At 38.4% G+C, this 12,181-nt stretch overlaps 1 non-coding gene across 1 annotated transcript; it reads right to left on the minus strand.

The window, feature by feature from the left end:
- Positions 1–10,758: 10,758 nt before the first annotated feature.
- On the minus strand, positions 10,759–10,865 carry LOC142178684 (small nucleolar RNA R71). The gene has a single exon (XR_012706951.1). It is a non-coding gene; the product is annotated as a small nucleolar RNA R71 (small nucleolar RNA).
- Positions 10,866–12,181: the final 1,316 nt, after the last annotated feature.

Here is a 12,181-nt window from a genome sequence, read left to right on the forward strand (position 1 = left end):
GCCTAAATATGATCTCTAACGTGAAGGCAGACAAGTTTACCAACAAGTAAATGCATAAACACAGATAGTAGTTATTAGGCCTCACAGCCTCACAGGACAGACCAAGTCTCAATCCCTCGAGGTATACACCCACACGCCCATCACCTAGCATGGGTATCACCTCCAAACAGTCACACGATATCAAATTCTCCGGGTTTATACCCTCAAAGCCAGAGTTAAAACTGTTACTTACCTTAACAACGTAAAATCCTACTCCGGGATGCCCTCGTCTCTGGACTCGGTCTCCAAAAGCTCCAAATCTAACCATAATCAGATTAATGCCATCAACATAGGCTAACGAATCGAATTTCACAATAAAAACTACATAAATATGCCAAAAACCCGAAATCGGCCAAAACCCGGCCCCGGGCCCACATCTCGAAATCAGTCAAAAATAAAAGAATAATAAACCTCGTCCTCTCACGAGTCTAACCATATAAAATTTATCAAAATCGGACTCCGTTTGGTCCCTCAAATCCTCACTTAAACTCTTTAAAATTCAAACCCTAGCTCCCTCAATTTCACTTTGAAATCATCAATCAAATCCCAAAAATGAAGATGGATTCATGAAATATAACCAAAACGAAGTATAGAATACTTTTCCCAATCCTTATGGTGAAAATCGCCCCCAAAATCGCCCAAATCTGAGCTCCCCAACTCAAAATATGACCGAATGAACAAACCCTCGTTTCTCATGCCAAACGATCCCAAAACTCACTTTGTATTCCTCCAATGGATTCCTTGTGAAACTTTAGTTAAGCTAGGCTTTTGAAACACTCAATTTGACCTTATAATGAAGGAGATATGTAAGTTTTAATATTTGCAAATCGTTTAGATTTTAAGATACACCGTTAGTGGCAATTTCATAATTAATCTGAAAAAGCTAGCAACCTAATTCTTAGTAAAATGACCACAAAATCCTCATACTATGTCAAAATTCGATGATTCTTTTTGCTACGGATCTGTAATTACGATACAGATCTAATCCTTCAATCAAAAAAAAAAAATCAAAACTCATTTGTTCAATATGAAATCATTTATGCTTGAAGAAACGGTGTCGAAACATAAGAAAAACGAGTGCAACACAATCCAAACCTATCCGAAACTCACCCGAGGCCCTCGGGACCTCAACTAATAATTGCAACAAGTCATGTATCACTACTCGAACTTAGTCAAACCTTCGGAACACCCAAAACAATACCAAAATACTAAATCAACCTCGGATTCAAGCCTAAGAACTTCTAAACTTTCACCCTTCGCCAATTCAAGCCTAATTCTACCACGAAACTTCAAATTACATTCCGGACACATTCCTAAGTCTAAAATCACCCAACGAAGCTAATCAAATCATAAAAAATCTACATCCGAATTTGTTTACTGATAAGTCAACTTTCGGTTGACTTTTCTAACTTAACTTTCTAACTAAGAGACTAAGTGTTCATTTCACTCCAAAACTAGTCCGGACCCAAATCTATCAACTCGATACAACTCAACACCGCTGAACAATAGATAAAGAAGCAGAAATGGAGAAATTGGGCTATAACTCTCGGAGCGACTGGCCGGGTCATTACATATGCCCAAATAGATCGCCCATACAAGTCCAAGTATATTGCCCATATAGACCCAAACAAGTTTCATGTTTATCAAGTGTCTTCTTATAATCATGACATAGTAGCTGATTCATTCGTGTTCACTATTCCTTTAGCAAAGATATCTCAAAAAGTCATGCTTTTAGTTCAGGAGATCATACAAAAAAATCAATAGTTCGAAGACATGATTTGATTTAAGTAAATCACATTCATAAGCGTTATGCTAGTTCAAGTTTAACAACCCATGTATATGGTGTATTATGTACTTACACACCTTTGTAGTGAAAAAGGATATTCAAAAGGCAACATACCTTAACTCTTGCTACATCAATTCAAAAGTAATTTCAATGCTCAAGCAACTACTCTACATACAATGGGAGTGATAAAAATCAGAACTTTATCAAGATTCTAGATTTTCACCTCTTTTCCCCAAAATTAGGGTTTCATATCTAGAACTATATTCATCAAGCTTTAGTCAATAACCAAATTAAATTAAAAATTTATAACCGACCTAATACCTCCCAAATCGATTAGAATTACTAAGAAAGGATAAATGTCTTACCTTTAAAGAATTCCCAAAATTCTTCTTCAATTGCTCTTTGTTGAATTTTTAAGAATCTAGGGATTTGAAGGATGATTTGGTGTTAATCCTTGTTATATTGATATAATAATCAATGGAATTGAGTAGAAATTCACCTATTATTTGAGGAAGCACTAGGGTGCTTTTCTCCTAAAAAAGTCACCCAAAACAAAATAGGGTTTAACATTCTAAAAATTTCATTATTTATAGTTTTTAATTAGTTTTGACATGCGTTCACCACATATTATATAGGCTTACAATCCGTACATTGGTCGTATGTCTACTCCTGAAGCCTACGATGGTGGACATATGATAAGATATACTACTAATATACAGTTGATATACGACTTGAATGTCAAATATACGATTCGTATGTTGAACATGTGGCTCGTATGTGGCCTTTGCATGTTGATTTTAGATTTCCGATTCCGTCAAATTGTGAATATACAATGGATATATGGCTGATATATGACCAATATATGGCTCGTATATTGAATATACGACCCATATGTTGAAAATGAGGCCTGTATATGGACTCCACATGTCAACTTCAGAGACTTGTATTTTTTCCAACATTTTGGCTTCATCAGACGGTGTAGCATGCAACCCGTATGTTGCTTTCGCATGTCAAAATACTTGGAACTATGAGCTTCCACCATCAATTCTTGTCGAAGACCATTGTCACGACCTAAAATTCCACCAATAGTCATGATGGCATCTAAACTCTAATACTAGATAAGCCAAGCACACGATGATACAAAATATCGAAATAAGATATAAATAACTCTGAATTTAAATATAAGATGCGAAGTAAAACTTCATATAAACCAAACACATGAGTACAAAAGTCAAACTTCCTAAAACCAGGTAATACCGAGCCATGAGTTTTAAACATAATAAATAGTGAGTCTCAATAAGTACAATACTGTTTGAAAAGAAATACAACAATATATAAAAATAAGAGAAGGGGATTCCAAGGGTCTACGACATCCATGCGGCACTACCTTGAATCCTCTCGATCCGTCACAAGCTCACTCACAAGGTCCGCTACCTCCAGCACCCAGATCTACATAAAAATAGGCAGAAGTGTAGTATGAGTACACCAGAATCGTTACCCAGTAAAGATCAAGACTAACCTCGGTGAATTAGTTGTGAGGTCTAAGTCATGTAAAACTCACTAGTTAAGAACCTGTGAAATATATGTCAAAACTGGCAACAAGAATATATATAATGGAGTACAATATCAACAATCTTGGTAAAGCCGGTGATAATAACTCAATGTATGAAAAATCATTTTTCACAAACAAATCATCAAATAGCACAGAGGCATACGTTACCTCGTACCCCACATTCCATCATAATAACAATATCCATCCTTTTCGCTCCGTAGCAACAATATAATTCCTTATAGCTCCGTAATAATAATATCCACCCTTATCGCTCCGTAATAACAATATCCACCCTTATCGATCCGTAATAACTATATCCACCCTTATCGCTCCGTACTCTGACAAAATAATAATATCAATCACAATCACACAGATGTTACATGTCCATATCAATCTGCCCAACATGTTACATGTCCACATGTACCATAATCATAACAATTCAAGATAACAAATTATCATCAAGAGGCATATCCTCATAACTCATCAATAAAGTGAACAAGGACATGATAATAATAAATAAATGTGGATAAGTGTTCAACATATAAGCACGACTACGACTCAATCAATTTAGCAATAATTCCACAAATGCCCAACTTGGCCAATTTAGAAAATTATAATCCTAAAATAAGATCTCTAGCATAGAAAGGATAAGATCGTGTAGTCATACAATATTACACATGTATCATAGAGAGCACACAATAAAATCAAGGCATAGTAGCAGCCTAGAGTCTAATCCGGTCATTTTTCATACGTAGAACCCGCATAAACGCTTGTCACTTCGCATATACATCGCATCAAATACGTTACAATTAGACAAATAGGGTTAAAGACTAAGGGTTATTCCCTCACACAATATTAGGCAAGATACTTACCTCAAACGGGCCAAATCAATACTCCAAAATGCATTTCCTTTTGAAACCACCTCCGGCCGGCATGAATCTAGCCAAAAATAGCTCAATAATGTCAAATAAAGCCATAGGAAACAACCCCAAACAATAAAGCTTCAATATTTAATCAAATCTCCAACAGTCAACTCGAGCCTACACGGTCAAAACCCGAGTCAAGGGGTAGATCCAGACTACTCATAACTCCACGAGTCCAAATATATGATTAGATTCCAAAATCGAGTCTTATTCGACTCTCAAATCCCCAATTTTATTTTTCAAAACATCGTAAAAACCCCCCAAAAAATTCCTTCCAAATTCCATGATTTAGGTGTAAGAATCCATGAGAAATCAAGATATAGTATCAAAATCAAGTGAAAATCACTTAGCCAATTGCTTTGTATGGAAGTCCTCTTCAAACATCGCCCTTCTCCAAGTTTAGCGCTCAAAATATGGTAAAATGGGTCCAAGTCCACATGTCGCATTTGTGACCAGAGGCTCACAAATGCTGCCTCCGCAAATGCGACCTTAGGCTCGCAAATGCAAACTAAGTCTGCCCAGCAAATGTCGCAAATGCGACCACAAACTTCGGAAATGCTTAGTGCCTAGCCCGCCAACCAATGTTGCAAATGCAACGAAATCCCTCACAAATGTTAGGTCCCCCATAGCAGCCAATAGTCGTAAATGCGATAAGGAGTCCGCAATTGCCGACCTTCACAAATGCGAGCAGACCATCGCAAATGCGAGGTCTGCAGCTCCAACAAACTGAAGCTTCACCAAATAGCCCCAAAATCAAATTCGAAACTCGCCCGAGCTCCTCGGGCACCACACCAAACATCCAAACAAGTACATAAAACTTATACGAGCTCATTCGCAAGTTCAAAACATCAAAATAACATCCAAAACCATGAATCGAACACCAAAAAGCATCATGCAAGCCTTGAAACTCAAGAATTTCAATATTCATAACCAATCGCACGATTCCTACTAATCCAACACGGAATGAGATCAAACTTTGTGTACTAGCCCTAAATGACAAAACGGAACTATTCCATGTCCCGAAATAACTATTCGAACCCGATAGCCTTAAAGTCAACCCATGGTCAAACTTATGAAATTTCTAAATCTTCAAATTGCTAACCTTCTGCCAAAAGAGCCAAATCATCTTACGGACCTCCAAATCCAAAACCGGATTTCCAACATCACCATACGAACCTATTGGAACCATTAAAACATAAAACCAAGGTCGTTAACACAAAAGTCAAACCTTGGTTAGCTCTTGTGACTTAATCCTCAAACCATGGAACTAAGTGTTCAAATTCATTCAAAACCCTTCCCGAAATCAAACCTACCATCCTTGAAAGTCAGATAACAACAAATACACACATGGGGAGCATTAAATGGGGAAACAGGGCTCAAATACATAAAATGATCGGCCGTGTTGTTATATTTTTCCCATCTTAAACAAACGTTCTTCCTCGAATAAGTTTAGAATCATGCCTGGGATATTAAAATGGCGAGGATATTTGCTCCGCATATCATACTCGGTCTCCCAAGTCACCTCCTCGACTAGTTGACCTCTCTACTGAATGTTCACTGATGCAATATTATTCGATCTCAGCTTTGGAACCTACCTATCCATAATGGCCACCGACTCCTCATCATAAGCCAAATCCTCTTCCAACTACACTGGGCTAAAATCCAACACATGTGACGGATCCTCATCGTACTTCTGAAGCATGGAAACGTGAAACACCGAATGAGCTCTCGATAAGCTAGGTGGCAAAGCAAGTATGTAGGCCACCTCACCAACCCTCTCCCACCTTGAAAGGACCAATATACCAAGGGCTCAACTTTTCCTTCTTCCCAAATCTCATTACGCCCTTCATAGGTGAAAGTCGAAGAAGAACCTTCTCACCCTCCATGAAAGCTACATCTCGAACCATCCTATTAGTGTAACTCTTTTGTTGAGACTCTGCTGTACGAAGCCGCTGCTTAATCAATTTCTCATTCTCCGAAGCATCACGAACCAAATCTGTGCCCAACAACCCAGCTTCTCCAGGATCAAACCATCCAATTGCAGAATGACATCACCTCCCATATAATGTCACATACGGAGCCATCTGGATGATGGACTGGTTGATATTGTTGTAGGAAAACTCCACTGGAGGTAGAAATTGATCCTATTGGCCTCCGAAATCTATGACACTAGCTCTCAACATATCCTCCAAAATCTGAATGGTCTACTTGGACTGACCATCCGTCTAAGGGTGAAGGTGCTCAACTCAACCTGCATGCCTAACTCACGCTAAACTGCTCTCTAGAAATGCGAAGTAAACTGAGTGCCACGATCCGAGATGATAGAAACAGGTACCCCATACAAGTAGACAAAATCCTAGATGTAGATCTTAGTCAACTTCTCCATAGTGTAGGAAGTCATGACTGGAATAAAATATGCAGACTTGGTCAGTCTTTCTACAATGACCCAAATTGCATCAAATCTCCTAAATGTCTGTCGCAATCCTACCACGAAGTCCATGGTGATGTGCTCCTACTTCCACTCCGGTATATCATTCTATTGAAGAAAACCACCAGGTCTCTGATGCTCATACTTGACCGGCTAGCAATTCAAACACCAAGCAACATATCCAACAATCTCCTTCCTCATCCTCCGCCACAAATAATGCTGCTTCAAATCACAGTACATCTTTGCAGCACCCAGGTGAATAGAATACCGCAAACTATGAGCCTCCTCAAGGATTAACTCTCTCAAACCATCCATATTAGGAACATAAATTTGACTCTGCAGCCACATTACATCATCATCACCAATAGTCACCTTCTTAGGACCACCTTGCTGCACCATGTCCTTAAGGACAAGCAAATAGGGATCATCATACTAACGATCCTTATTGCGCTCAAATAAGGACGACCAAGATACAACACAAGCAAGGACTCTACCCGGCTTCGAAATATCCAATATCACCAATCTGTTGGCTAACGCCTGAACATCCATAACTAATGGCCTCTCCCCAACTTGAATAAATGCTAAACTCCCTGTGCTCTATGCCTTCCTACTCAAGGAGTCTACAACCACATTGGCCTTCCCCGAATGATAGAGAATAGTGAAGTCATAATCCTTCGACCGTTGTAACCACCTCCGCTGCCTCAAATTCAAGTATGTCTCTTTAAATATATATTGGAGACTTCGATGATCCATATACACCTCGCAAGACACAACATATTAATAATGCCTCCAAATTTTGAGTGCGTGTACAATAGCTACTAACTCCAAATCATGCACCAGATAGTTCTTCTCCTATATCTTCAAGAAAGCCTAGTTAGTGCCTACCATCCATCCTTGCCTATGAACAATTTGAGAATAAATTACAAGAGATAGACAGTGAAAGGATGAAAGAGTTCATCATCACATTTCATTAATTAAGGGGCTTCATTAATAATTACCAAAAGGTTACAAGTTCATAGTTTAAAAGTGGAAATATATCCGTCAACTACAACATTTTTAGCATGTTTCCCAAATCAATCAAAACACAACCCACAGTATGTGTACGGATCCTTTAAGAGAATATGAGTACAGTATAGAACTACCAGTGATAAGGCCCCAGCTATACCTCAAAGTACAATGTACAAGAATCAAAATAACACAAGGCCCCGATATGGAGTAGTGCTCACCAAATCAGCCGAGAAGAGAGTATGTTGCCATCAATGATCAGTGCCGTCTGCTGAGGAACCACCTGTATCCATTAAAGATGCAGCAGCCCTAGCAAAAGGGACATTAGTACATATGGAATAGTACTAGTATGTAAAGGTAAATACTCTTTCATGGAATGGAATTCCAACATAAAAGGAGAGAAATATGAAAGCAGTAATAAAGTCAATAATATTTAATTGCCAAGTTAAAACAAAGTAAACATTCAAGTAAGAATTAATATTATAGGCTGGGAGATCCTTTCTACCAATACACCACCATGTGCATGGAATGGAGTCCGATCTCCGCCCGATTGGCTAAGCCGTCTCAACCCAATGTATGGGGGTTGATATAGTAACATGAAATCACCACCATGTGCGTAACATGGCATCCGATCTCTGCCAGATCGGCTAGGCTATCTCACCACAATGCTGTGTGGATCGATATGGTCTTTGCTAACTATCAACTCATTCCAAACAAGGGGAATCATCTAATTATAATATAACAGGGGTTCATCCCTCAATCGATTCCTACACCGACACGTGTAGATTCGGGCTTGGGCGTTTATAACCCATCCTTCCTCAGTGACCTAACGATACTCTCAAAAATATTTATCATATAAAAAAATTATATTCACCTCCTAGCCTTTCATAAAATCTTTCATTTCTTCAGCACTCTTGGCCATACATGATATCCTTCATTCTTGGCACAATAGCCGCATTTTATATTACATACTTTCACTCTTTTTACTTGTCTTGAATCATCATAAAGTGTTAAAGACATTTTAAAATATTGGGAAATTATAGTTTCATCTCATAAGTATATAATAGCTCAAAACACATTGGAAATAATTACAAAAGGAGAGCATGATATAACAAGAGCAATTGAGACATGACTTGGAGATATAGGCATTTGACAAACCATACTTGTAATTTGTGGCAATTTAACCTAATAAGGATAGGAACTTGGACAAACCATACTTGTAATTTATAAGGAGATAATGGAGTCCAATTTTATGGAGGGGGTTTAGCCAACATACCTCAATTTAGCTTTCCTTAGAATCACTACGGTGTGCCATGACTCTTAGCAACTCAATCAACATTAACATAGTTCAATTGAACCATTATTAGGAGGATTCTCATGATATAAGTCTCTTAGGCATTTCGTCGAATACCTACTATGCAAAATAGACTACAAGGTTTTATAATGGAAATTCCTTAACCCCATAACCCATTCCAAAGCAAATAATCAATCTACAATAGTCCTACAACACCCAACAACCTTCATTGGCACATGCATGCCTATCCCTATACTTCCAACTAAAGAATCAAACCTCCCATTCTTCACATGCACCCCATTCGGTCTTAAGGGCTTATAGCTTACAATCACCATCCTATAAGCCCCAATCATAATAACCGTACTCATAAATTCATTATAAAATATTACATGTGAGCTTGGGATAAAGTCTTACCTCTTAAGTAGAAGCCCTCGTGAGTTTTCCCCTTGAATTCCCAAGACTTGATCAAGAATTAGAAGTGTGGAAGTGTTAGATCATCTCCCTCCCTCTCCCTCTCTCTCTCTCTCTCTCTCTCTCTCTCTCTCTCTCTAGTTTTCTCTCCTCTCTAAAATATTAGGTTTTCCCATTCAAAATGATCCCCTTAAGTCTTTGTATTAAAATAGGGTTGGGTAAAATTCCCCAAAAATTAACCTTCTGAGTCGGGTCTGTGATCGCGAATAAGACCACAAAATAGATATGCGGTCCGCGAAATGGACCACAAATTGGTCCTCCAAATCTAGGTTGGGTCTGGTCGAATCTGTGACGGATCTGTAGTCCGCAGAATGATTCTGCAGTCATATACTGGACCGTAAAATCTCCTTTAAAAAATACCCATACTGGTTATGTAATGTATACATGGTCCGTGAAATAAACCTGCGGTCGCACATTGAACTGTGAAATGACCCTCAATATTAAGTTGCTCCTGATCCCATCCGCGATGGTTCTGCAGTCGCAAGATGGACCGTAGAAATACTATTTTCTACAAATTTATCTACAACCCTCCAAACACATTAGCCTACCTCATTGCCATAAAACCTTAAATCCTTGGAGAACCTTACGGGGCCTTACAGTGTGCGTTGGTCCCAACTAGTTTTTGCACCGTTATCGAAGATTTAGAAATTAGCTACTTGCCTAAAATGAGCTTTTATTCGTTATCTATTTGAGTGTTAATTTGTTTGCTATTTTCTTCTACATGTGTTATCATTAAATGCTATGGAGAAGTGGAAGCTTGAATAACCTTCCCTGTTATGATCCTGAAGCTAAAAATATCTTTCATAAGTTAAGAAGGGAGGCCGAAGCAAGAGCTAGAACTGCAAAGTTGGGTATTGAGTCCAACCACAATCAATAGAGATGGAAGAAAATGACGAGCGGTCAGTGATAAAGGCCGCAAAGCCTAATCTTGTAAACATGACTCAAACTATTATATAGCCTGACATTACTGGTCACTTTGAGCTGAATCAGTATATGGTGTAATTAATTTAGTGAGCAAGGTAATTTGTGGGTCTCTCTCATGAAGATCCACTGAGGCATATACCGAATGTTTTGGAGATTATAGATACTTACAACTATCCAAATATTTTCAAGGACTATGTCAGACTGACTTTGTGTCACTTTTCTCTATTGGGGGAAGCAAAACAATGGTTGCAAAATGAGCCAGCTAACTCAATTCGCATGTGGGATGATCTAGCACAAAAATTTTTGATCAAGTTCTTCCCCACAAAGAAAGCTAAGTCACTGAGAAGCCAAATTCTTGGGTTTCAAAAAAGAGATGGTGAGACTCTTCTTTAAGCTTGGAAAAGATACAAGAAACTACTCAAAGATTGCCCGCATCGTTGTCAGACTGATGAGGTATTGGGTCATACTTTTGTTGATAGGTTAGATGTGGCCTCAAAAATGAATCTCGAAACAACTTGGGTAGGGAGTGGCATGCAGAAATCTTATAATGAAACTCAAACTCTCTTGAAAAACTTTACTTCAAATAATCATAACATGCAAAGTGATGGTGAACCAAGAAGAATGATAAAATAGAGGATAACAGGTGCACTCGAGCTAGATGAGATTTCAACTATGACGGCATATATGGCCAAATTGACAAATCAGTTGATCAAATTGGCAATGGGTCAGGCGTATCAGATATAGAATATGCAATAGATGTCTACATGCTATTAGATATGTTCAGAGAAGGCCACACGAGTAACCATTGTTCATTGAATCCTGAATCCATTTATTATATGGGGTAACAAAGTAGAGGTCCAGTCAACCAGAATGCTCAATATGGGAACATGTATAATCCTAATCGGAGGAACTATCCCAACTTCTCATGGGTGGTAATCATAACAATAGCCGACCTTAAGTAAATGACAACTTATCGCAGATGCAACCACAATAGGCATAAGAGACTACAAACAATTTGATGAAGAAGCTCTTGCTTCGCAATCAACAACTCAGGCTTGAAAATCAGCAAGTACAAACATACTTCAGAAATTTGATGAGGCAATTTGGGAAAATATCCTCTAATTAGAATGTTAGTCCTACTGGAGCTTTCCCAAGCGATACTGAGAAAAATCCCATAGAACAAGTGCAAGCTATCAATCTGAGATATGAAAGAGAATTGGAGGATCTGCCCTCTGAAAAGTCTGTACCTAAAAAAAAAACTGGTGGCTATGCCAATAAAGGAGGAAAAAAATATAAATAATACACAAAGACGAGAATAGATGCAAGCCCACCGCCATCTTTTCCACGAAGATTGCAGAATCAGAAAGATGATGCTAAGTATAAGAAGTTCGTAGATAATTTGAGCTAGGTATGTTTGAATCTGTCTTTGGTGGAAGTGTTGCATGAAGTGCTAAAATATGCCAAGTATCTTAGAGAAATTGTTGCCAACATGAGGAGACATGCAGAATATGAAATAATTGTACTTACTGAGGAGTGCAGTACTAGAGTGCAGAATAAGCTTCCTCCAAAGCTGAGGGATCTTAGATGTTTTACAATTCCCTTAGCCATTAGGAAACATAAGGTTGATAGAGCCCTTATGAATTAGGGGAAAGTATTAATTTGATGCAACTATCTGTTTTTAAGCAACTCGAATTGGATCCCCTAGGCCTACTATGATCACTTTATAGTAGGTCGTTGGTAATGCCAGAAGTGATTATTG

Source organism: Nicotiana tabacum, chromosome 24 (assembly GCF_000715075.1).
Source record: "Nicotiana tabacum cultivar K326 chromosome 24, ASM71507v2, whole genome shotgun sequence".
Lineage (NCBI taxonomy): Eukaryota > Viridiplantae > Streptophyta > Magnoliopsida > Solanales > Solanaceae > Nicotiana > Nicotiana tabacum.